Here is a 25,195-nt window from a genome sequence, read left to right as displayed (position 1 = left end):
CGTCACACATGGGCTCCCCCACCGGGATCTGCCCTCACGTGCGCGTGGGTTTCGTCACCCACGCGCTGCTGTGCTCGAGCTTTATCGGTTGAACGGCTGGGCTACTAATCACGTGACCAGCCCCTTCCCCACCGCTGTCAACAGAGGATTCAGAAGCTGCGCTATTCTCATTGGTGCGAAGCGATGTCAATCACTGGTTACAACCAGTCGCGGAGGCGGACAGGCCGAGTGGACGTTACTCCGCTGAGTTCGTCTCCCGCTCAAGCGTCGACCGCCTCCTCAGAGCGGAGAAAACCTCAAAGTAAATTTTCGCTTTCTGATTTATTTCCATTTCCGTCCGAGTGAAGTTGGGGGCTTTTGTGAAGCGTCTCCTGTGGCCGGAGTCTGATGTATCGCTGAGAGGTAGGAGGAGACCGCTCGGCCCGTCGGTTTGATGCCGGTTCCCCGGGGAGGGAGGGAGAGGGGGGATTTTATTGAAAGGATGAAGATGTTGAGAGAGGGGGCGGACAGGATGTTTGTCCCGGTGGGGACAGGAGGGGCTCATCTGTGGAAATGTCTGAGCCCACTGTGGCGTCGAGCAGAGGGATTCTCCACATTAGGGGGCAAACACCGGCAGACTGTTGCCCTGCAAGCGGGGCCAATGGTCCGGGCAAAGTGACAATTATTTGTGCTTTGTTGAGATTGTACCTGGAATATGGTGTAAAATCCCGCTCCCCATATTAATACGGGTTATACAGACCAAAGAACAAACTGCCGGAGCAACTCAGTGGGTCGGACAGCATCTGTGGAGGGAAATGGACCGTCAACATTTCGGGCTGAGACCCTCCCTCTGGACTGAGAGTGGACGGGAAATAGTCAGAGAAAAGAGGTGAGGGGTGGGGATGGGGCAAAAGCTGGGGAGTGAGAGGTGGATCCAGGTGAGGGTGAGGTGGGAAGGTGGAAAAAGTGACAGGGGTGGGAGGTGAGTAGTTGGGGCAACACTGGGCTGCAGAAGATGGAAATTAATTCCATAGAGGATGAACAAAGAGGTTAGAGAGTATTTGTTACAGAGAGTGCAATGAAGATTCACCAGACTGATCCCTGGGGTGGTGGGGTCATCATATGAAGAAAGATCAAATGTGATAACCTTTCATTTAGAGAATCGAGGACTGAGTGGTGAACACATTGAAATGCACAACATCATTACCGGTTCAACCAGGGATCCCAGTCTCTGAAAAAGGGGTGGACTGTCCGGGACTCAGATGAGGGGAGATGTCTCCACTCCAAGGGTGGTGAATGTCTGTAAATGTCTGTAAAACGGCAGATGTGTGGAGACCGAAGGGATCAAGGAAATGAGGATCGGACTGAAACATGTGGCTGAGATGGGAGAGCAGCCGCCATCTTGTTGATAGTTAGAGGGGCCGAATGGCCACCTCCTGCAGTTTCTCTCTTGATGTTTCAGTGTTGCTGTCCAGTGAGGCCGGAGGAATGTGAATAGAAATTAGTGTTTATAAACATAGACTGATTTACATCAAACCTGCACAATTCTGGTTTGGATCTAAAATGTTTGTCGGACTGGCATGGGATTCGAACCCATAACCCCAACCCAGGGAGGTGGAGGGATGGGACGGGAATATATGGAGGGAAAATGTTAAAATTGTACCCGGTGTAAATATGGAATAATATGGGAAATGCGGTGGGGAGGTCGGGTAGAGTGTGAGGGGCGAGGAGCGGAGTCACCAGGTCACGTGGAAGACCCTCCAGTCGTCACGTGATCCCGTTTTACCGCGGATCTGCAGCATCTGCAGCACACACAAAATGCTGGTGGAACACAGTAGGCCAGGCAGCATCTATAGGGAGAAGCGCTGTCGACGTTTCAGGCCGAGACCCTTCGTCAGGACTAACTGAAAGGAAAGATAGTAAGAGATTTGAAAGTACGAGGGGAAAGGGAAAATGCGAAATGATAGAAGAAGACCGGAGGGGGTGGGGAGAAGCCAAGAGCTGGAAAGGTGATTGGTGAAAGTGATACAGAGCTGGAGAAGGGAAAGTATCATGGGGCGGGAGGCCTGGGGAGAAAGAAAGAGGGAGGGGGGCACCAGAGGGAGATGGAGAACAGGCAGAGTGACGGGCAGAAAGAGAGAAAAAAAGGAGGGTGGAAAAAAACTAAATATATCAGGGATGGGGTAAGAAGGGGAGGAGGGGCATTAACGGAAGTTAGAGAAGTGAATGATCATGCCATCAGGTTGGAGGCTACCCAGTCGGTAGATGTTATTGTTCCTCCAACCTGAGTGTGGATTCATCTTGACAGTAGAGGAGGCCATGGATAGACATATCAGAATGGGAATGGGACGTGGAATTAAAATGCGTGGCCACTGGGGAATCCTGCTTTCCTTGGCAGACAGAGCGTAGGTGTTCAGCGAAACGGTCTCCCAGTCTGCGTCGGGTCTCACCAATATATAAAAGGCCACACCGGGAGCACCGGACGCAGTATACCACACCAGCCGACTCACAGGTGAAGTGTCGCCTCACCTGGAAGGACTGTCTGGGGCCCTGAATGGTGGTGAGGGAGGAAGTGTAAGGGCAGGTGTAGCAGTTGTTCTGCTTACAAGGATAAGTGCCAGGAGGGAGATCGGTGGGGAGGGATGGGGGGACAAGGGAGTTGGATAGGGAGCGATCCCTGCGGAAAGCAGAAAGGGAATGTGGAGGGAAAGATGTGCTTCATCGTGGGATCCCATCGGAGGTGGTGGAAGTTACTGAGAATTATACGTTGGACCCAGAGGCTAGTGGGGTGGTAGGTGAGGACAAGGGGAACCCTATCCCGAGTCGGGTGGTGGGCAGATGGGGTGAGGGCAGATGTGCGGGAAATGGGAGAGATGCGTTTCAGAGCAGAAGTAATGACAGACAGACAGGTAGACATACTTTATTGATCCCGAGGGAAATTGGGTTTCGCTACAGACGCACCACCAAGAATAGTGAAGAAATATAGCAATATAAAACTATAAATAATTAAATAATAATAAGTTAATCATGCCAAGTGGAAATAAGTCCAGGACCAGCCTATTGTCTCAGGGTGTCTGACACTCCGGGGGAGGAGTTGTAAAGTTTGATGGCCACAGGCAGGAATGACGTCCTATGACGCTCAGTGTTGCATCTCGGTGGAATGGGTCTCTGGCTGAATGTACTTCTGTGCCTAACCAGTACATTATGGAGTGGATGGGAGTCATTGTCAAAGATGGCATGCAACTTGGACAGCATCCGCTTTTCATACACCACCGTCAGAGCCCCTTTGTTTAAAAAAGGAAGACATTTCCTTCGTCCTGGAATGAAAAGCCTCATCCTGAGAGCAGATGCGGCAGAGACGGAGGTATTGCGAGAAGGGGATAGCATTTTTGCAAGAGACAGGGTGGGAAGAGGAATAGTCCAGGTAGCTGTGAGAGTCTGTAGGCTTGTAGTAGATATCAGTAGATAGGCCGTCTCCAGAGATGGAGACAGAAAGATCAAGAAAGGGGAGGGAGGTGTCGGAAATAGACCAGGTAAATTTGAGGGCAGGGTGAAAGTTGGAGGCAAAGTTAATGAAGTCAACGAGCTCAGCATGCGTGCAGAAGGCAACGCCAATGCAGTCGTCGATGTAGCGAAGGAAAAGAGGGGGACGGATACCCGTATAGACTTGGAACATGGACTGTTCCACAAAGCCAACAAAAAGGCAGGCATAACTGGGACCCATGCGGGTGCCCATGGCTACACCCTTGGTTTGGAGGAAGTGGCAGGAGCCAAAAGAGAAATTATTGAGAGTAAGAACTAATTCCGCTGGACGGAGGAGAGTGGTGGTAGAGGGGAATTGTTTAGGTCTGGAATCCAAAAAGAAGCGGAGAGCTTTGAGACCGTCCAGGTGGGGGATGGAGGTATAGAGGGACTGGACGTCCATGGATAAAATAAGGCGGTGGAGGCGAGGGAACTTAAAATCATTGAAAAAATTCAAAGCGTGAGAAGTGTCACGAACATTGGTGGGAAGGGATTGAACAAGGGGGGATAAGACAGCGTCAAGGTATGCAGAAATGAGTTCGGTGTGGCAGGAGCAATCTGAGACAATGGGTCTACCTGGACAGGCGGGTTTGTGGATCTGCAGCTGCGTTCCGAGGCCCCGCCCACTTACCTGGTGACGGGCGGGCGACATCGCGCATGCTCAGTACGGGAAGGGCGGCGGTGTTTTTCGTTCTTTGTTGAAGCGGGTCGGCCGTGGGATCGAGATCGGGATCGGGAGGGGGTCCTCACCCTCGCCCCCTGGGCTGGGGAGCCGGGGACGGATTATTCTCTGCGGGGCGACGACAACAGTTTCATTTCGGTGAGTATTGAAGCAGGTCCGGAGCGGGGAGGTCCCGAATTCAAACAAGAGAACTGGAGAATAAAAGGTGGGGGTGGGGAAGGGAGAGAGAAACACAAGGTGATCGGTGAAACCTGAAGGGGGAGGGAATGAACTTTCCCGAACTGGCGGCCTCGCCTCGCTTCCTTCACAGAATCTGCCGGGGTCGGTCCGGGTTGTGAGACCTTCACACCGAACCGTCTGAGATGAGCCGCCGCTCAGCCCCTGGTCCTATTAGCAGGATGAAGTAAAACATATTTCGATATTGTTACTGACGGAGAATCGTATAACTTGTGTTCCGTGTGTTATCTGAATGTACTTGCCTGTGATGCTGCCACAAGTCAGTGTTTCTCTGTACCTGTACCTTCCCGTACTTGTGCACTTGGCAATAAATTCAACAGGACCTGAGAAATCTCAGTGAGATTTGATTAGTGATGATCACCTTGGCAGCTCGGTAGGTCGAATGTATGAGACAGTACACTGTTAAATGCAAAACCCTGAACAGTGTTGATGATCAGAGGGATCTTAGACTCCAAGTTCATCGCTCCCTGAAAGAGACTGCTCAGATTGATCGGGTGGTTAAGAAGGCAAATGGCATGGTTGTCTTTATTAGTTGAAGCATTGAGTTCAAAAGTCGGGAAGTTGTGCTGCAGCTTTATAAAACTAGTTAGACCACATCTGGAATGTTTCATACAGATCTGGTCGCCCCCATTCTCGGAAGGATGTCGGGGCTTTGGAGAGGGCGCAGAAGAGGTTTACCAGGACACTGCCTGGATTAGAGGGCATGAGCTATAACGAGAGGCTGGACAAACTTGTGTTGTTTTCTCCAGAGCGGCGCAGGCTGGGGTGAGACTGGATGGACATTTATATGATTATGAGAGGGATAGAGTGGATAGACGATATATTTTTCCCCAGGGTTGAAATTTCTAAGATAAGAGGCCAGCCATTTGAGGTGAGGGGGGTAGGTTAATGAAGATATGAGGGGCGTGTATGTTGTTCCTCACTGAGTCTGCTGGGTCGGTCACTGGAATTTGCTCCCTGGGGTGACCCTCCGCTCTGACGCAGTAATCACCCTGTGCATGCTGACAGTCGCCGCCCCCCCCCGTCCCCCGGATCGATGGTGGTTTTTCTCCCCGTTCGTTGTTGAAACGATATATATATACCTTCGGGCCGGGAGCCGGGGGAAAAATCAGATTCCCGTCGGTGAGTACTGAGGCCAGTGTCGAGTCGGCAGTGAGTCCCGGTAACTTCCCGAACTGTCGGCCATTTACTCATTTTCCAACTATCTGGTCGTGGAGTGGGGCTGAGGAGGGGGAAAAGGGTCACCCTGATTGAACGCCGGAGCAGAGTCGATGGGCCAAACGGCCTAATTCTGCTCCTATGTCCTGTGGAGCCGGTTTATTGTCGGGGAGACACGGCCACCGATCACGGTATCCTGTTTTCCGCTCTTATTCTGCCGCAGATCTGCAGCCTGCGGGTTTTTCCCGAGGCCCCCCCCCCCCCCCCCCCGGTCGATGTGAAAATCGCATTGCGCATACTCACAGTCGGCGGAATGCAGTGATTTTTTGCCGGCGGAGTGCAGTCACCGTTTTGTGCTGACGTGGATTTGTTGGAGAAATCTAATATTGGCCAATGAGTCCCGTTAACTTCCCGAACTGTCGACTTCGCCTCGCTTCCTGGAACTTCTCAAAACTTTTTTCACTTCAGATAAACCGCTTTTAAGCCTGGGGATATGTATCTTCTCCCTAATGGGGGTGGGTGAGAAAAGGGAATGCCCAGGTTCTGGGGATCTTTGATTTTACTGAGGGAGTGGGAAGTCCAGAAGGAGTTCACGTAGGGGAGACTAGTTTCTGTGATGAGCTGATCTGTGTCCGTAACTCTGCAGTTCCTTGCAGCCATGGGCAAAGCAGTCACCATACCAATGTGACTTCTGGTTTGTTCCAGCTTTGTTATTTTCAGATCTTTTATACAGTAGTATTGTGGTGAGCATTTGGTCCATAATGACAGATGAGGCAGTTCATTGAACTCAATAACAGTTTTATCGTGATAAACACAAAATAGACCAGCAGGCACGACCCCAAGAGTGAACCCAACCAGTCTCATACAGACAGGGGAGGCGACCATCACACACCCTGGTTACAGTTAGTGTGACCCAGAAATACACAAGCAAGTAACTGTATAATCCAAGCTAAATGGTAACAATAAATGAACTGGAACATCCCATCATAATCCCACAAAAGCATTTTAATACAAGAACAATAAACAGTGCTGTTCATTAGAAATGTAGGGGCGGGCTGTTGACCAACCCCTCCTCCTGAAGACCATCAGTGATCATCCTTGATCCCTTCTCCCAGCTGATCCCATCTGCTCATTCCCCGCCCATCCTGTTCAACCTCTGTCCAGTCTGTATCCCATCACCTCAATGATATATATCAATAATCTTGTTCAACCTCTGTCCAGTCTGTATCCCACCACCTCAATGATATATATCAACCATCTTGTTCAACCTCTGTCCAGTCTGTATCCCACCACCTCAATGATATATATCAACCATCTTGTTCAATCTCTGTCCAGTCTGTATCCCTCCAACTCAATGATATATATCAACCATCTTGTTCAACCTCTGTCCAGCCCCTATCCCACCAACTCAAATATATATATCAACCATCTTGTTCAACCTCTGTCCAGTCTGTATCCCACCACCACAATGATATATATCAACGATCTTGTTCAACCTGTCCAGTCTGTATCCCTCCACCTCAATGATATATATCAACCATCTTGTTCAATCTCTGTCCAGTCTGTGTCCCTCCACCTCAATGATATATATCAACCATCTTGTTCAAACTCTGTCCAGTCTGTATCCCACCACCTCAATGATATATATCAACCATCTTGTTCAACCTCTGTCCATTCTGTATTCCACCACCTCAATGATATATATCAACCATCTTGTTCAACCTCGGTCCAGCCTGTATCCCACCACCTCAATGATATATATCAACCATCTTGTTCAACCTCTGTCCATTCTGTATCCCACCACCTCAAATTTATATATCAACCATCTTGTTCAACCTCTGTCCAGTCTGTATGCCACCACCTCAATGATATATATCAACCATCTTGTTCAACCTCTGTCCAGCCTGTATCCCACCACCTCAATGATATATATCAACCATCATGTTCAACCTCTGTCCAGTCTGTATCCCTCCACATCAATGATATATATCCACCATCTTGTTCAACCTCTGTCCAGCCCCTATCCCACCACCTCAAATTTATATATCAACCATCTTGTTCAACCTCTGTCCAGTCTGTATTCCATCACCTCAATGATATAGATCAACCATCTTGTTCAACCTCTGTCCAGTCTGTATCCCTCCACCTCAATGATATATATCAAACATCTTGTTCAACCTCTGTCCAGTCTGTATCCCTCCACCTCAATGATATATATCAACCATCTTGTTCAACCTCTGTCCAGTCTGTATCCCTCGACCTCAATGATATATATCAAACATCTTGTTCAACCTCTGTCCAGTCTGTATCCCATCACCTCAATGATATATATCAACCATCTTGTTCAACCTCTGTCCATTCTGTATTCCACCACCTCAATGATATATATCAACCATCTTGTTCAACCTCTGTCCAGCCTGTATCCCACCACCTCAATGATATATATCAACCATCTTGTTCAACCTCTGTCCATTCTGTATCCCACCACCTCAAATTTATATATCAACCATCTTGTTCAACCTCTGTCCAGTCTGTATGCCACCACCTCCATGATATATATCAACCATCTTGTTCAACATCTGTCCAGCCTGTATCCCACCACCTCAATGATACATATCAACGATCTTGTTCAACCTCTGTCCAGTCTGTATCCCTCCACCTCAATGATATATATCAACCATCTTGTTCAATCTCTGTCCAGTCTGTATCCCTCCAACTCAATGATATATATCAACCATTTTGTTCAACCTCTGTCCAGCCCCTATCCCACCACCTCAAATATATATATCAACCATCTTGTTCAACCTCTGTCCAGTCTGTATCCCACCACCACAATGATATATATCAACCATCTTGTTCAACCTCTGTCCAGCCCCTATCCCACCACCTCAAATATATATATCAACCATCTTGTTCAACCTCTGTCCAGTCTGTATGCCACCACCTCAATGATATATATCAACCATCTTGTTCAACCTCTGTCCAGTCTGTATCCCACCACCTCAATGATATATATCAACCATCATGTTCAACGTCTGTCCAGTCTGTATCCCTCCACCTCAATGATATATATCAACCATCTTGTTCAACCTCTGTCCAGTCTGTATCCCATCACCTCAATGATATATATCAAACATCTTGTTCAATCTCTGTCCAGTCTGTATCCCTCCACCTCAATGATATATATCAACCATCTTGTTCAACCTCTGTCCAACCCCTATCCCACCACCTCAAATATATATATTAACCATCTTGTTCAACCTCTGTCCAGTCTGTATCCCACCACCTCAATGATATATATCAACCATCTTGTTCAACCTGTCCAGTCTGTATCCCTCCACCTCAATGATATATATCAACCATCTTGTTCAATCTCTGTTCAGTCTGTGTCCCTCCACCTCAATGATATATATCAACCATCTTGTTCAACCTCTGTCTATTCTGTATTCCACCACCTCAATGATATATATCAACCATCTTGTTCAACCTCTGTCCAGCCTGTATCTCACCACCTCAATGATATATATCAACCATCTTGTTCAACCTCTGTCCATTCTGTATCCCACCACCTCAAATTGATATATCAACCATCTTGTTCAACCTCTGTCCAGTCTGTATGCCACCACCTCCATGATATATATCAACCATCTTGTTCAACATCTCTCCAGCCTGTATCCCACCACCTCAATGATATATATCAACCATCTTGTTCAACGTCTGTCCAGTCTGTATCCCTCCACCTCAATGATATATATCAACCATCTTGTTCAATCTCTGTCCAGTCTGTATCCCTCCAACTCAATGATATATATCAACCATCTTGTTCAACCTCTGTCCAGCCCCTATCCCACCACCTCAAATATATATATCAACCATCTTGTTCAACCTCTGTCCAGTCTGTATCCCACCACCACAATGATATATATCAACCATCTTGTTCAACCTCTGTCCAGCCCCTATCCCACCACCTCAAATATATATATCAACCATCTTGTTCAACCTCTGTCCAGTCTGTATGCCACCACCTCAATGATATATATTAACCATCTTGTTCGACCTCTGTCCAGTTTGTATCCCTCCACCTCAATGATATATATCAACCTTCTTGTTCAACCTCTGTCCAGTCTGTATCCTATCATCTCAATGATGTATATCAACCATCTTGTTCAACCTCCATCCAGTCTCTGCTGCCTGGGGTGATGGTAGTGGCAGATACATTGGGACTTTTAACAGATATTTAGATCAGCACATGAATGTGAGGAAACTGGAAGGATATGGACATTGTTCTGGCAGATGGGGTTAGTTTAGTTGGCCACTTCATTAATTGAATAGACTGAGCACTGTGCTGTACTGTTCTGTGTCTCTTGTTGAGATGTTTTGTGGTAATGGAGGGAAAGGAGTGAGTGGGAACAACAGGTCACTGGAGCCCAGTGTGGGAAATGGCAAATCACCCACTTCTGTAGCAGAAACTGAAATCCTGAGTATGTTAAAATGGAGAGTTTGTGCAGTGGGTAGAGAGGGAGGTGAAAGGTATATTGTATTTATTGTAAGAGTTATTGGGTGTAAGAGTGAAATGACATTAACAATTACTTGCGTTTTGTTGAGATTGTACCTGGAATATGGTGTAAAATCCCGCTCCCCATACTAACATGGGTTATATGTTGAAGACACATGCTGTTGAAGAAAGGCTTAAAAAAATAAACCAGCAAACTATAGACCAGTGCTTCTGACATCACTATTAGAAGCACTGCATATGTAAGTATTTGAAAAGACAAGACTGACTTGGAACAGTCAGCATGACTTTGTTTGCTCCTGGCAACACACAGAATTTTTTTTTTGAAGAGGTTATGGGAAATGTTACCAGTAAAGTAGATTTCCTTGTTACCAATCAAGCAAATGTTGTTTACATGGTCTTTTGCAAGCATTTAACAATCCTGCGTGGGAGGTTGGTCAAGAAAATACATTTGCATCACGTTCAACGTAAGGAAGTAAATTGGAGTAGACAATGGCATTTTGGGAGAAGGTGGACTGTGATGATAGATGATTGTCTCCATTAGAAGGTGGACTGTGATGGTAGATGATTGTCTCCATTAATCATTGGGTCCGTTGCTGTTTGTCATCTATATCAATGAGTGGGATGGTAATGTTTTTAACTTGATAAGCACATTTACATGTGACACCAAGATTAGGGGTGTAGTTGACAGAGAGGCAAATTATCTATCATAGGTTACGGGGATCTGGAACAGCTGGAAATACTGACCTGAAAATGGCAGATGGAATTTAATGCAGGTAAGTGCGAAGTGTTGTGCTATGGTAGGTCTTACGCAGTAAACAGTAGAGCACTAACGTTGCGGTGGAACAAAAGAATCTGGGAATAGAGGTCCATAATTCATTGAAAGCAGCGCCACAGGTAGATAGGGTGGTTAATAAATGCTTTTGGCATAGTGACCTTCATCAATTAAATTATTGTCTGCAATTGATGGGATGTTATTTTGAAGTTGTATAAGACATCGGTTAGTTGGAATTTAGAGTATTGTGTGTAGTTTTGGTCACCTACCTACAGGAAAGATGTAAGTAAGTTTGAAAGTGTGTTGGGAGAAATTTCAAGGATGTTTCCGGAGGACCTGGGTGATAAGGAAAGGATGAATAGTTTCAGACTTTAATCATTGAAATGCTAAAAATTGAGAGGAGACTTGATAGAGCAGGACAACATGAAGATGGGTAGAAATAGGTAAATGCAAGCAGGCCTTTTCCAGTGAAGTCAGGTGGAACGACAACCAGAGATCATGCATTGTGGGTGAAAGATGAAAAGTTTTAGGGGGACATGAGTGGATAAGTCTTCAATCAGAGGGTTGAGAGAATGTTGAATGAGCTGCCAACAGGAGTGGTACATGCGAGCACGATTTCGCCTTTGAAAATATGGATGGGTGAATATGGCTACTGTGCAGGTGGGTGGGAACAGGTGGTTCAAATGACTGAGACAAAGCGCCTGTACTGTGTTCTGTTTTGATATGACTCTTTAACTATGACTCTGACTGCTTGATCACAGACAAAGGTTTGATTGAGTAAAAATCCAAAATTAATATCAGACTTGAATGATTTACACCTTAATTCCCCAAGAATATTCAACAGTATGGATATGTTTTGATATGATGTCAAACTGCCCACACGCTCCCAGTCGCGGATCTTTCGTAACTAGGGAAAGACAAAATGCTGGAGTAACGCAGCAGGTCCGGGCAGTGTGTATGGAACTGAATACAAAGGGAGCATTTTGGGCTGAGACCCTTCAGAGGAACTGGAAAGGAAGGGGGAAGAGGCAATATCATTGATTGATTTGGATTGTGCAGGTTGCTTTTCTATGAGACACAGAGCTCAGGGTTTGTGTTTAAACAGCACATTCCTCAGAACAGGGAGCGGCATTTCTGCTGAAACTAGTTCCACATTTCACTCTCAATCCCGTAAACAAAGTCACTTCAGTATTCTATTTAACTATTTCTCCATATGTAAATGTGCAAAGCTGTTAATAGTTTGCAATGAACCTGTAGCATGTCGTAAATGACACTGCTGATGGGCTCGAACCAGCTATGTTACCAATTACAGCTGTGAGTTTGCAGTATTTAATTATTTTTACTTCAGACTCACATTATCTGCAGTAATTTTTAAACTTTTTTTCCCAATACCTTTTTTTAAAAAATGGATCCATGACATTCCCAACTGTGACACTCCTTAATATAAAGACATTACACAGTGTATGAAACATGCATCTTTCTCAGTCAAAGTTGCCAATAACCCTTGAAATATTGTTGATGTAAGGGTGAAGGTGAGGGGTGGAATGAGGTTGAGCAGGGAGAAGGGAAACGGTCAGGGCCAGGGTCTGCAAGGTGGACAGGGAGCAGCTAAGATGAGGGTGAGTCAGTGGAGTAGGTAGATGGGGGGTAGACCTTGGGACAGAATGGGTAGACAGCGGGAGGAGATATAATTAGAGAGAAAGGGACAGAGAGGGCGGAGGGTGAGAGAGTGTGTGAGTGAGGGGTTTGAAAGATGGGTAGAAAGGGGAGAGAGATCTGGAGAAATGGAGTGAGAGGTGGGAAGGGAAAGAAGAGTGAGAAAGGTTAAGAGGGAGTAGAAGGTACAGGGTGAGAGAGGGAGGGACTGTGAGAAAGGGAGTGAGGGAGATAGTGAGAAGAGTAGAGTGTTGTTGGAATGGGACAGAAAGGTGGAGAGGTTGATGGACAGTGGAGTGAGTAATATGTAAAGAGGATGAGGGAGTAGAGCGGAAATGGTAGTGTGAGTGGGGTTTCGGGAGTGGAGGATGGAGATGAGGAAGGAGAGGTGTGGACGAGGGGGCGAGGAGGATGGGTGAGCGAGAGCAGCTGCAAGCAAGCAGGGGTGAGTGACGAGTGAGATAGGCCATGAGGAGGGACGGAGCTGGATGTTCAGTGAGGAGCGAGGGGTGACTGAGTTGTCGTGGCAGGTATATTTAAATTATACTTGCTGACATGTGAGGTAATGGAGGGTTGGAGGATAGCTAACGTTGTTCTGTTTAAGAAATGCTGAAAAATTAAACCAGAAAACTATAGGCCAGTGATTCTTCATACTTAATACTTTATTGTCACTGTTACGAACCCCGTAACTGGGTTACTTAACAGCAAAGACAGAGGCGTCCGTTGAAGCCTGATGGTACTATTTTTGACAGTATTTATTAGTAAAAATACACAAATAATATCAATGCAAATATACAGATAATATACGTCATCAATACGAAACCTAAAAGTGCGGGTATAATAATAATAAGAAATAAGCTCTATCGTTGTCTAGGGGATAATGCATTGTCCGATGGAAATATAAAGTTCGTTTCAGTTCACACAGGCTCCAGTGTTTGTTTGTCGCTGTGTTGCAATTGTTGGAGAGAGAGAGAGAGACAGACAGAAGAATGGGAACAGTTACCGCTATTGTATTTGCCAACCTTCCTTTATGATTTCGATCCGTCAGTGTCTCGTTGTTGTGGCTGTTCTCCTTTAGCTAAACCGTTCTTCCGTAATGAGCCCGCCACTCAGGCAAGGGAGGACGCACACGAGCTTTCACCGGCTTTCGCTATAAAATGCTGTCACTGGATTTCTAGCGTTTCTCCTGGTGCGTCTGAGGGGTGTTCCCCAGACCCTCTTATCCTCACTCACGGGGTCTCAGATGTCAATCAGGTTGGGATGATGCAATCCCTCAACCAGACCACTCTGGTTGTCCCTGAGGGGTTTCAATGAACAGTACAGTACTCAATACACAATTCCTTCTCCAAGACACAATAGCAGTAATCAGTGGTTCCGTTCCGCTTTTGTTAGGAGACATTCCACCTTGTTGTGTATTCTGCGTTGTCTATAACAACTGCCTTTGCTGCGATCCTGCGTCTCTCTCTCTCATTTCTGACATGCTGTGTATCTCTCTCATTTCCTGGATCTGAGATCCGAAATAATAGCGATCTTGCGATTCTCAAAAAGAAGGGGGGGGGGGCGACTTTGCTCCCTTCATTCGTAACATCACCAAACAATTAATACTAGAGCATACAATCGTTACAGCGATATTTGATTCTGTGCTTCGCACTCCCTAAAGTACAAATCGAATTAAGTATAATAAAAATTGAAATTATAAATCATAATTAGAAAATAGAAAAGGAAAAGTAAGGTAGTGCAAGTTAGGTTCGGTTATTTGGAAGGTACAGCCCAGATCCGGGTCAGGATCTGTTCAGCAGATTCTGACACCAGTAGTGTGAATGGTATTGAAAGCACCACATTATATAACTATTTGAAAAGACAGGACTGATTTGGCATGTTCAGCATGACTTCCTCTGTGCTTGGCAATGACAGAATTTTTTTCGATGAGGTGAGGGGGAATGTTACGAGGGAAGTAAGTAAAGTCAATGCAGTGGATGTTGGCAACATGAACTTTTGCAAGGCATTTAACTATCCCATGTGGGGGTTTGGTAAAGAATATTCATTTGCTCCAAGTTCAATGTAAGGAAATAAATTAGAGTAGACAGTGGTGTTTTGGGTGAAGGCCGACAGTGATGATAGATGGTTGTCTCCCTGATTGGGGGTTTATGACCGGTGGAGGGCCACAGAAATGGTAGTTGGGCCATTGCTGTTGGTCATCGATGATAACGTGTTTATCTTGATAATCACATTTGCATATGACAGCAATATCAGGGGTGTAGTTAGCAGAGAGGCAGGTTACAGTGGGATCTGGCACAGCTGCAAATTCTGAGCTGAAAATGGCAGATGGAATTTAATGTAGACAAGTGCAAAGTGTTGCACTATGTAGGTCTTACACAGTAAACGATTGTGCACTAAAGAGTGCAGTGGAATAAAGGGATCTGGGCATACAGGTCCATAATTCATTGGAAGTAGTGTCACAGGTAGATTGGGTCATAAAAAAGAGCCTTTTCCAGATTGCCTGTGTAAATTAATGTACTGAATCCTGGAGATGGGATGTTGTTTTGAGGTTGTAAAAGAGATTGGTGAGTTCGAATTTGGAGTATTGACTGCAGTTTTGGTCATCTATCTTTAGAAGACAAGTAAATAAATTTGAAAGAGTACTGGGAAAATGTTTTTCTGTGAGATTCTGAGATTGGGGTCTGATGTAAGCAACTGTCTGGCCCCGACCATTCCACAGAACTACAGGCAGTTCTTCTTAAAGCAGAACTTTAGGCCATTCTGCTAAAACCATATCCAACTCTCATTCAGGTGTTAAAACATTCACATTATTAGTCTGTTTGACTATTTCTGCTGCAGGGAGGGTCAATGAATGTGAAAACTGATAAAAAAAGAACACTACCGATGATTTCGAAACCACAACATTACCAATTACAGATGATGCTCTGCTTGCTGCGAGTTTCTGGATTTTTATAATTTTTTCCTTCAGACTCATATTGTCTATATTTGTTTCTAAAACATTCTTTTCATGATTCCATAAAAAATCAGTCTGTGACAGTCACCGGACCATGAAACACAGGAGCAGAATCGATTCAGCTCCGACATTCCATCATGGCTGATCCCCGATCCCACTCAACCCTGTACATCTGCCTTCTCACCATATCCTTTGATGTTCTGAATGATCAGGAGACAATCAACTTTTGCCTTAAATACGCCCACGGATTGTCCTCCACTACAGTCTGTGACAGATTCACTACTCTCTGGCTAAAACAAATCCTTCTTTAATCTTTTCTAAACGGTCGCCCCTCAATTTTAAGGCTGCAACCCCCAGATTTGGATACCTTCACCACAGGACCCATCCTCTCCACATTCACCCCAGCCTGTCCTTTTAACAGTCAGCAGGTGTCAATGAGATTCCCCAGCATTTTTCTTAATTCCAGTGAGTACAGACCCAAAGCTGCCACATGCTCCTCATATGTGAACCCCTTCATTGCTGGAATCATCCTCATGAACCTCCTGCGGTCACTCAACGATGACAACACGTGCTTTCTGAGATATTGGGCCCAAAACTGTTGATGACACTTGAAATATGGCCTGATTATTGTCTCATAAAGACTCAGAATTTTCTCCTTGCTTTTATATTCTATTCCCCTTGAAATAAATGACAACATTGCACTTGCCTTCTTTATCACAAACTCAACCTATAAATTAACCTTCCAGGAGTCAGACCTGAGTACACCTGATTCCCTCTGCACCTCTGATGTTTGAACATTCTCCCATTTAGATGACAGGAGAGGCATTAGCTGGGCAGGAAAAAGAAGGAGAGATGGAGAGGGATGAAGGCATGAGAGAGCGGGGAAGGGTGTGGGGAAAGAGGAAGGGGAGTTGAGCATGGGATGAGTGGAGCATGGGAAGGGAGGGAGAGAGAGCTCGGGGTAGGTGGGGAAGGAGAGGGTGGGAGGAAAAGTGGACAGGGCGTGGGAGAAGAGCGCAGCGGGGAGGGGGGCAAGTGGGAGGACAGCGCGGGAAGGATAGCGAGTGTTTTGTAATGAGCGACAGACACTATATAACCGAATAACCTCGGGTGTAGCGGCTCAGACTGACATCTCTGTGTATGGTGAGCACACCGCTCACCCGGCACCTCACTGAACTCCGTCCGGTTTCAACATCACAGTAAGTGTCGTCTCCGATTCTTCAGAACCAGGGAGCGTTTACAATGGGGTTTGGCTTTTGTCGGGCTTGGGAAGGAAGTCAGTGGGAGAAGGGAACTCTGAAATCTTCAAATTAACAAGTTAATTATTGACCAAATGGATTAAAAGAAACAATTACCTTCAACTACAAACATTCTCCAGTTGGTTTCTACTGAGACGCTGTAGAAAAACCTTTCTGCAGTGATATGCGAAATGTCCCCCCAGGTCAGTGAAAGAGTCTCTCTCCCTCTTCGCCCTCCCTGACACACACTCACTCACATACACAGGAAAAACTACTGAGAATACAGAGCTACTGTAAGATATTGGCATTCGGAACATCGTCGTGGACTATGCCACAGATCGATTCATTTAATTAAATCGCAAACATATATATATTAAAACTACAGATATTGGGTGTTTGAAGTAAAATAAACTACTGGAAACTCTCAAAGTCTGATAGCAATTGTAATAAGTAGACATTCAGATTGCAGACACTGGTGAACTTTCTTTTCTATATCATCGGTGTTTTAATGTTTTTTCCTGTTACAGAAATATTTAAATTCAGTGTTAAATTAGCTTTGTTCACAGTTGAAGGTGAGCGCGAAATGTCGAAGTAGTTAGTTCGTTTTCAGCAGAGAAGCCGCTCCCTGCTCCGAGGAATGCCTGCGTGTCAGAATTTGCCCAGCAGACAGGCAGCAGCTTGACACAGAAAATTGCACTGTGAGTCTCACAGAGCAGCAACACCGGCCCCTCCCCCATAGATACTAAATGACCCTCGTCTGATGGTGTGGTGTAAAACTAGAAGAAAACGACTTGAAAATATACCCACAGGGAGACTAAACGTTCTTAGTGAATTAATGTGAGAACAATTCAGCTTCTGATATTTATTTCTGATCTTTACTTCCAGTTGACATGTTTCCCATGTTTTGGATTAGTGATCAAGAAGATATTCGCAAACAAGAGAACATCTGTAGATGCTGGAGCAACACACACAAAATGTTGGAGAAATTCAGCAGGCCAGGCAGCATCTTGGGAAAGAGTGAACAGTCAACGTTTCGGGCTGAAATCCTTCGGCAGGACTCCTTTCCCAGATGCTGCCTGGCCTGCTGAGCTCATCCGGCATTTTGTGTGTGTTGCACGAAGTTACTCGCTCTATTTTGTCCCTTCTGTCGGTCGTGGTATTTGTGTTCTTGCATTATCCTGTCTGCACGGTTGAGATTCTCCACAATTCATGTCAAGGTTAAAAACAGTTCCCAAATCAGGGGTTAAGATTCCAAAGCAAGTGTGCCAAAAGATGTTTTGTCAACACAGCTTCTGTTTCCAAAACTTGTGACTTCAGATGAATACCTGTCGTTTTTCTCGTGACTGTGTTTATTGTTGGTGTTTCGAGCCGATTTCCTCAACGTCCTTTAAAAGAAAAGACGTTGATTCTGTTCAAGGTCTCGATACATAACAAACAGTGGGGGTGGGGTGACCAGTTACAGAAAGCGACAGGCGGCATTGCAGAGCGAACATCATGATTTCACAGTGTGGGGCAGCAGGCTCGATGGGCTGAGTGGCCAATTTCTGCCTGGTCTGTGCACAAGAAAAGCTCTGACTACAGAGTTACTGTAAACTAAGTTAATGTACGGACCACGGCAAATAACCTACTGTTGAACAAAAAACAACTATTGCAGTAATTAAATCATTCAGAACATTGACCGAGATGATAAGCAACAATGAACCTAGCACCGACCCCCACTGCACCCCACGAGTCACTGGTCTCCAGTCAGAGAGTCAAACCATCTTCCACCACTTACTGGCTTCTCCCGCAAAACCAATGTCCAAACCAATTTACCACCTCATTCAGAATGCCAAACCTTCTTGACTAATCTCCCAGGTGGGACTCTGCCAAATGTCTTGCTACATTGTACTGAACTATATATTTTTAATTCAGTAAATTAACTGTTCTCTCTCACAGAGCAGTAAGTGTCACGTTGTTCCAGTTTGATAACTGACCAACAACATTCTTGCACAGCATACTTTCACTGCTCTGGGGAGAAACTAACCATGAAAGTTATGGGGGAGACTTTGCAGAGCTCTGCTGTTGCCCAAAGCCCAGTGTCTGAGTCCAGGAGCTGATGACCCCAAGGCTGCTGCAGGACCGTCCACACTGCAAGTGTCCTCTCAGGGCAGTGGAGCGAGTCTGTTTCAAAAAGCCTCGGATATCCCTGTGAATACAGCCCCAAATCGGCAATGCTCAGAGTTTGGCTCTCTGGAAAGTGAAATGAGAAAGATGGTTTCCCATCACTGACAAGTGGAGTAGTGGCATTACTGCCCCACGACGGCTGTGATTGAGTCCCAGGGATGAGGATGTGATCCGTCTGTCTGCACAGTTTGTTATTGGGAAACAGAGAAGAACACAGGAAGTGGATCTTCAGCCTGATAGGCCCAATCGGGATTAATCCCCGTAGAGTCAACAGGAGGATGTGTCATATCACAGGCATACGTAGTGAATGTTGTTGGCTTTGTGGCAGCAGTACAATGCAATATATAATAGTAAAGAAAAAACTGTATTACAATAAGTATCTGTTACTGAAAGTTAAATAAATATTGCAACAATGAATTCAGTGAAGTAGGTTCGTGGGTTCCATGTCAATTCAGAAATGGGATGGCAGAGGGAAGGAAGTGGTTCCTGACTTCATGGGCAGTAGCCTCCGTAGCATCCAGGACATCGTCATGGAGCGATGCCTCAAAACGGCGGCATCAGTCATTAGGGATCTGCTTCACCAAGGAGATGCCCCCTTCTCATTGGTATCACCAGGAAGGTGGTACAGGAGATTGGGGGCACACCCTTGGTGAAGCAGATCCCTAATGACTGATGCCGCTGTTTTGAGGCATCGCTCCATGACGATGTCCTGGATGCTACGGAGGCTACCGCCCATGATGGAGCTGACTGAATTGACAACTTTGCTGAGAGTATTTCGATCCTGTGCAGTAGCTTCACCACTTCACCCACCCCATCATATCAAGCGATGTGCAGCCAGTTAGAACAGTCTTTACGGTACAGCTGTAGCAATCTGTGAGTCTTTGGTCACATCCATAATCTCGTCAAACTCCGAATGAAATATAGCTGCTGTCATGCATTCTTTGTAACTGCATCGATATGCTGGGCCCTGGATAGATCCTCAGAGATACTGACACACAGGAACATGAAGTTGCTCACTCTTTCCACTGCTGACTGATCAATGACGATTGGTGTGTGTGTGAGAACTCATCTTACCCGTTCAGAAGTCCACAGTTAGTTTGTTGATCATACCGATGTTGAGTGCAAGTTTGTTGCTGCAACAACACTCATCCAGGTGATATATCTCGCTCCTGTTTGCCTTCTCCTCACCATCTGATAATCTGCCAACAATAGCCGTGTCGCTGGTGATGTGCAGGCGTTATATCCAATCCGTACCAATTGTGGTTTTCCGGTGAGGAAATCAAGGATCCAGTTGCAGAGGAAGGTAGAAAGGCCCAGCGGTTCGAGCCTTTTGATCAGAACTGTAGGAATAATTGCATTACACGCTGAGCTCTGGTCGAGAAACAGCATTCTGATGTAAGTATTCGTATTGTCAAGGTAATCCAAAGCCATGTGATGAGCCGATGAGATTGCATTGTGACCTATTGTGGATATAGGCAAATTACAGTGGGCCCAGGTCCTTGCTGAGAGAAGAGCTTGGGCACTGGTATAATTGTTAGCCTTTTAAGGGATGTGGAAACTTCCAACTGCAGCAAATTGACCCCATCTCTGAAGCATTCACAGAATACAACTCCTGTTGTTCTGGGCTGGCTGAAATCCCTTGTAAATCTGTGTGACGACAGCACCCACCACTTCCTCACTCTCCCAAAATCGATAGAAACACAAACATTTTCCCACAATGCCCCAGGATTAGTCTCAGTAAGAATCTCTATTGATGCCATCAGTGTCCTAAGATGGGGTGCAGAATGGTGCAGTGTAATGCTATACAAAGACCCAAGTGGGACTCGGTCTCAGACACCAGTAATGCCATCAGTATCCCAGGATAGGGCGCAGAATGGGACCCCAGTAATCAGATTCATTATCTCAGGGGTGAGGTTATGTGGGGGGAAAACCCGTTTGGCTGTGTTATGAGGTCGGTGGAGCTGGACTGTTTACTCCTGTCCCTGTTGCAGCCTGTCTGTTTAATGTTGATTTGATAAATATCTCAGCAGTTGACTCTGGATCTGCAGACATGCTCGGACACGCTGCTGAACTGTAGTTTTATATCAATGCTGAATGATGGTGATAATTGCGGACAGTTTAACTCATTGTTGTTAATTTGTTAATGACGGTGGATTTATCATCTGGAAGAAAATGTCGAAGTCGAATGGGTCAAGGACAGTGGAAGTAGACAGATCAATTGTCTTTGCTCCTGCCACGTGCTTGGAGATGGAAGCTGCTATTTTGTGGAACTGTTTTACATCCTCCATTTTGTGAGACAAAGCTGCTTTGCTTTTTGTGTTTTAAAATAGACACAGTGGTGTTTAAGGTCATTTACTAAACTAGAGATCCTTTCCAAAGAAGTTATTTGTGAGGTGTTCTTTGATATAATATAACATGCAGTTTTGTGAATGCTGGGGATGGTGCCAACCTGATGTGGTTCTAGCTGATTACTGAAGAGAACGCATTAGGGTTCTCTTCCTAGTCATCCTCCTGCTCTTGATGAATGTATTGAATGCCTTTGGATTCACCTTAATCCGACTTGCCAAGAATTTTTCATGACCCCTCTTGCCTTTCGTAATTCCCTTTTTTAGTTATTTTCTGGTGTCTTTGTACTCCTCATGAGTTTTGTTTGATCCTAATTTCTGAAGCTTTACATACGTTTCCATTTCCTTCTTGACCAAATTTATCACCTTCCTGGCCGTCTAACGTCCTCGTGTCTTTTTATCCGTCCTTTCTTTTAAGGAACTTTTGTTAAATATCAAACGTTGAATAATTCACACAGTAATTCCCAAGAATAGTCCCACAGCGTTTTGATATCATTGTAAACTGAAGCGCCCACTTTCCTCAGAACTGCTGCAATCAAATGGAACCGGTTCGACAAATCACTCTCATTCGGGTGTGAACAAAGTCACTTTAGTATTGTATTTAACCATTTCTGCTGCAATGTAGTGATAGAGCCTTTAACATGACATAAAGAACATGACTTAGGGTCTCGAACCCGTAAGGTTACCAGTTTCATTTGCTGCCCTGTTTGCTGTGAGTTTACAAAATTTTATTTTTACCTCAACTCTCATCATCTGCAGTTTTTTTTTCATGATTCTTTCAAATGAACCAGTTCATGTCATTCCCAAATGTGACAATATTTAAATTAAAGAATATTACCCTAGGGTATGGAACCCACTAGACTTTTAACTGCTGTTGATGTCAGGGTGAGTGACTGAGGGTAAGAAGGGGAGTGTTGGGGTGAGCAGGGTCAGGGGAAGGGCAGGGTGAGTGTGTGGAAGGTGGAGAGGAGGAAGTAGAGAGAGTGGGGAGAGTGGGAGTGAGAGATGGGGAATGAGGGGAGAGGGCAAGATTGAGGGGAGGGAGAGGGAGTTTCAGAGAGGGGGGAGTAAGAGTGATACATGGGGAGGGAAAGAAGGGGAGAAGAACAAAGGGGGAGTGAGGTGGGGAGAGGAAAAGCAGTGTGAGAGAGGTCTAGAAAGAGGAGAGGGGGCTAGATGGGGAGAGGGTCAGAGAGAGAAAGAAGGGGCAGAGAGAGGGAGGAATAAAGGGGGAAAGTGTGGGGAGAGTGACTGACAGGCTGAGAGAAAGGGAGTGAGAGGGATGGATGGATTGTGAGAGGGTAATGGGAGGCATAGAGAGAGGGGAGTGGAATAGGAGAGAGGGTGAAGGAAAAGAGGCAGAGAAAGAGAGGAGCAAGAGCACCAAAAGATAAATGGTGGAGAGAGTGACAGGGAGTAGGAGATAGGGTTAGGGAGAGTAGGAGGGGAAGGTGGAATAAATAGTGTCAAGGAGGGATTGAATGAGTGGGTGGTTGAAGGAGGGGTGTGCAGGAGGCGGCGAGGAATGGGTAAGCAAGAGGGGCAAGTAGGTTGGCAAGGAGAGAGGGATAAGAGATGGGTGGTGAGGAGGGAGGGCGGGGTGGGATGTATAGTGAGCGGGAAGAGTGACCGAGTTGGGTGGCGAAGAATGATGGGCGAGTGAGAATGACATCAGTGGCAGAGCAGTGAGGGAAATAGGATTGAGGCAGAAGGAATGAAGGTGTGGGGTAGGAGGGTGAGGACTGGGGTGATGATGAGAAAAGAGTGGGAGGTTGACGGGTAGCGAATAGTGTGGTGTTAGTTGGGAAGAGTGAGGGAGAGGGATAGAGAAGAGAGCAGGGTGAAGAGCGTTGGTGAGGAGGCAAGGATGAGTGAGGGAGGCCAGAATTATTGGACAAAATATTTATTCATCCACAATGGCAAGGATGTTCGTCATGGCTGATCACAAGTCACTGAACAACTCCACCATGAGGTTATTGTTCCCGGTCTTGATATTCCACAGCGGGCGTGTTTACCATGCACGTTTCCTGGTCTGCAATTCCACATGAGAATTTCTCTGCAAACAATTCCCGGTCTTTGGATCGTATCGCCCATTCCCGGTCTCCATACCCCACACCGGCTGCTTTACTGCGAATGATTCCTCTTCTCCCTTTCCCACACCGGCAGTTTTATTGTGCATGGTTCCTGGTCTCCCTGTCGAACTGTTAATCCGACGTGACCTTTTGACCTGCCCTCCACCCCTCCCATCCATGTACCTATCCAAGTTTCTCAAACAGATGTTGTTAAGACCTCAGACAAAGTCAGGAATCGAAGGTTAACCATGGTGTGATTAATGTTCTGAGCTGCGTATATTTCAATGCAACAAGTATTAAAGGGAAGGCAGATGAGCTTAGGTCATGGATTAACACATGGCATTATGATATTGTCGCCATTATTGAGACTGGTTTGCAGAGAACTGGCAGCTCAATATTCTGGTGTTCTGTTGTTTTGGACAGGGCAGAGCGTGAGGGATTAAAGGGGTATGGGTGGTTTCACTACTCAGGGAAACGGTCACGGCAGTGTGCAATAAGGACAGATGGGAGAACTCATCTAGTGAGGCTTTATGGGTAGACCGGAGAAATTAATCAGTACACTGAAGTCCTAAAGACTCAAATGTGATACTTGATCTCCCATTAGGGACTGAGACAGGACAGACGTAACAGATGTCTGTGTGGGGAAACTGTTTGCAGCTGGAGATCACAATGACATCAGATTCAAAGGAAGTATGGAGAACAATAGCTCTGCTCTGTGGTATTGAGGCTCTGCTATAGAAGAAAAAAATAGATGTATAACAGGTGTAGGCAGGTAGAGAAAAAATTCAGGTACTTATGAAGTCAAGGAAATCAGGCTTCAGCGATAACAGGCAGATACGAGGTTTGAACGGGGCACAACTGCACAAGTGAGTGAAAGTCGGCCCGTGAGGCAGCGGGCGGATTTAAAAAGCGAACAGAGGCTGAGTACGAGCTTCACTCCAGGTGAGGTAAGGCCGGGTAAGCTCTTTCAATTAATCTAATTAGCTGAAGAGTAGGAAATGGAGGCAGCAGTTAGGGCAGTTGTGTGCTCTGTTTTCAGTATGTTGGAAGTCAGGGCGAGCTCAGCTGCAAAAGGTGCATTCAGCTGCAGATCCTGACAAACGGAGTTAGGGAACTGGAGCTGGAACTGGATGAACTTCGGATCATTCGGGAGGTAGAAATAGACAGGAGTTTCAGGGAGATTGTCACCCGTAGGAGTCAGGAGATAGGTAGTTGGGTGACTGTCAGGAGAGGGAAGGGGAACAGACAGGAAGAGCAGAGCACCCATGTGGCTGTACCCATCAACAATAAATATACCGTTTTGGATACGGTTGGTGGGGACAACCTACCAGAGACATGTTTCAGTGGTTGTGTCTCTGGCGAAGAGACTGGACCCTCAGCTCAGAAGGGAAGGAGGGAAAAGAGGAGAGCAGTAAGTGATAGAGGATTCGATAGTTAGGGGGACAGATAGGAGGTTCTGTGGAAGAGATCGAGAATCCCGGATGGTCTGTTGCCTCCTTGGTGCCAGGGTCTGCGTTATCTGGGATTGAGTTCTCAGTATTCTCAAGAGGGAGGGTGAGCAGCCGGATATTGTGGTCCATGTAGGGACTAATGACATGGGTAGGAAGAGTGAGGAGGTCCTGAAAGGTGAGTTTAGGGAGCTAGATGGCAAGTTAAAGGACAGGACCTCCAGGATAGCAATCACAGGATTGCTACCAGTGCCCACATGCAAGTGGGTTCAGAAATAGTAAGATAGTGCAGATCAACACGTGGCTGAAGACATGGTACAGGAGGGAGAGCTTCAGATTTATAGACAATTGGGCAGTTTTCCAGGGAAGGTGGGACCTCGTCCGGCGGGACTGTTTATATCTGAACTGGAGAGGGACAAATATTCTTGCAGGTAGGTTTGCTAGAGGCTCC

The 25,195-nt window shown here is 46.0% G+C and overlaps 1 protein-coding gene across 4 annotated transcripts in view; it reads left to right on the top strand.

Annotated features, from left to right (window-relative positions):
• The first annotated feature begins 4,175 nt into the window (after positions 1 to 4,175).
• LOC140723441 (NACHT, LRR and PYD domains-containing protein 3-like) overlaps positions 4,176 to 25,195 on the top strand; it is a 69,140-nt gene continuing 48,120 nt past the window's right edge. For 3 of the 4 annotated variants that reach the window (XM_073038015.1, XM_073038016.1, XM_073038013.1), the window contains exon 1: positions 4,176 to 4,321. The gene's annotated coding sequence lies outside the window, so the exon portion shown is untranslated. Of the gene's footprint in view, positions 4,322 to 20,100; positions 20,275 to 25,195 lie in introns of those variants that run through there. The other variant, XM_073038014.1, reaches the window with a different exon arrangement.

This window comes from Hemitrygon akajei, unplaced genomic scaffold (assembly GCF_048418815.1).
Source record: "Hemitrygon akajei unplaced genomic scaffold, sHemAka1.3 Scf000113, whole genome shotgun sequence".
Lineage (NCBI taxonomy): Eukaryota > Metazoa > Chordata > Chondrichthyes > Myliobatiformes > Dasyatidae > Hemitrygon > Hemitrygon akajei.
The sequence above is the reverse complement of the archived record's forward strand: the minus strand, read 5'-3'. Positions and strand labels throughout refer to the sequence as shown.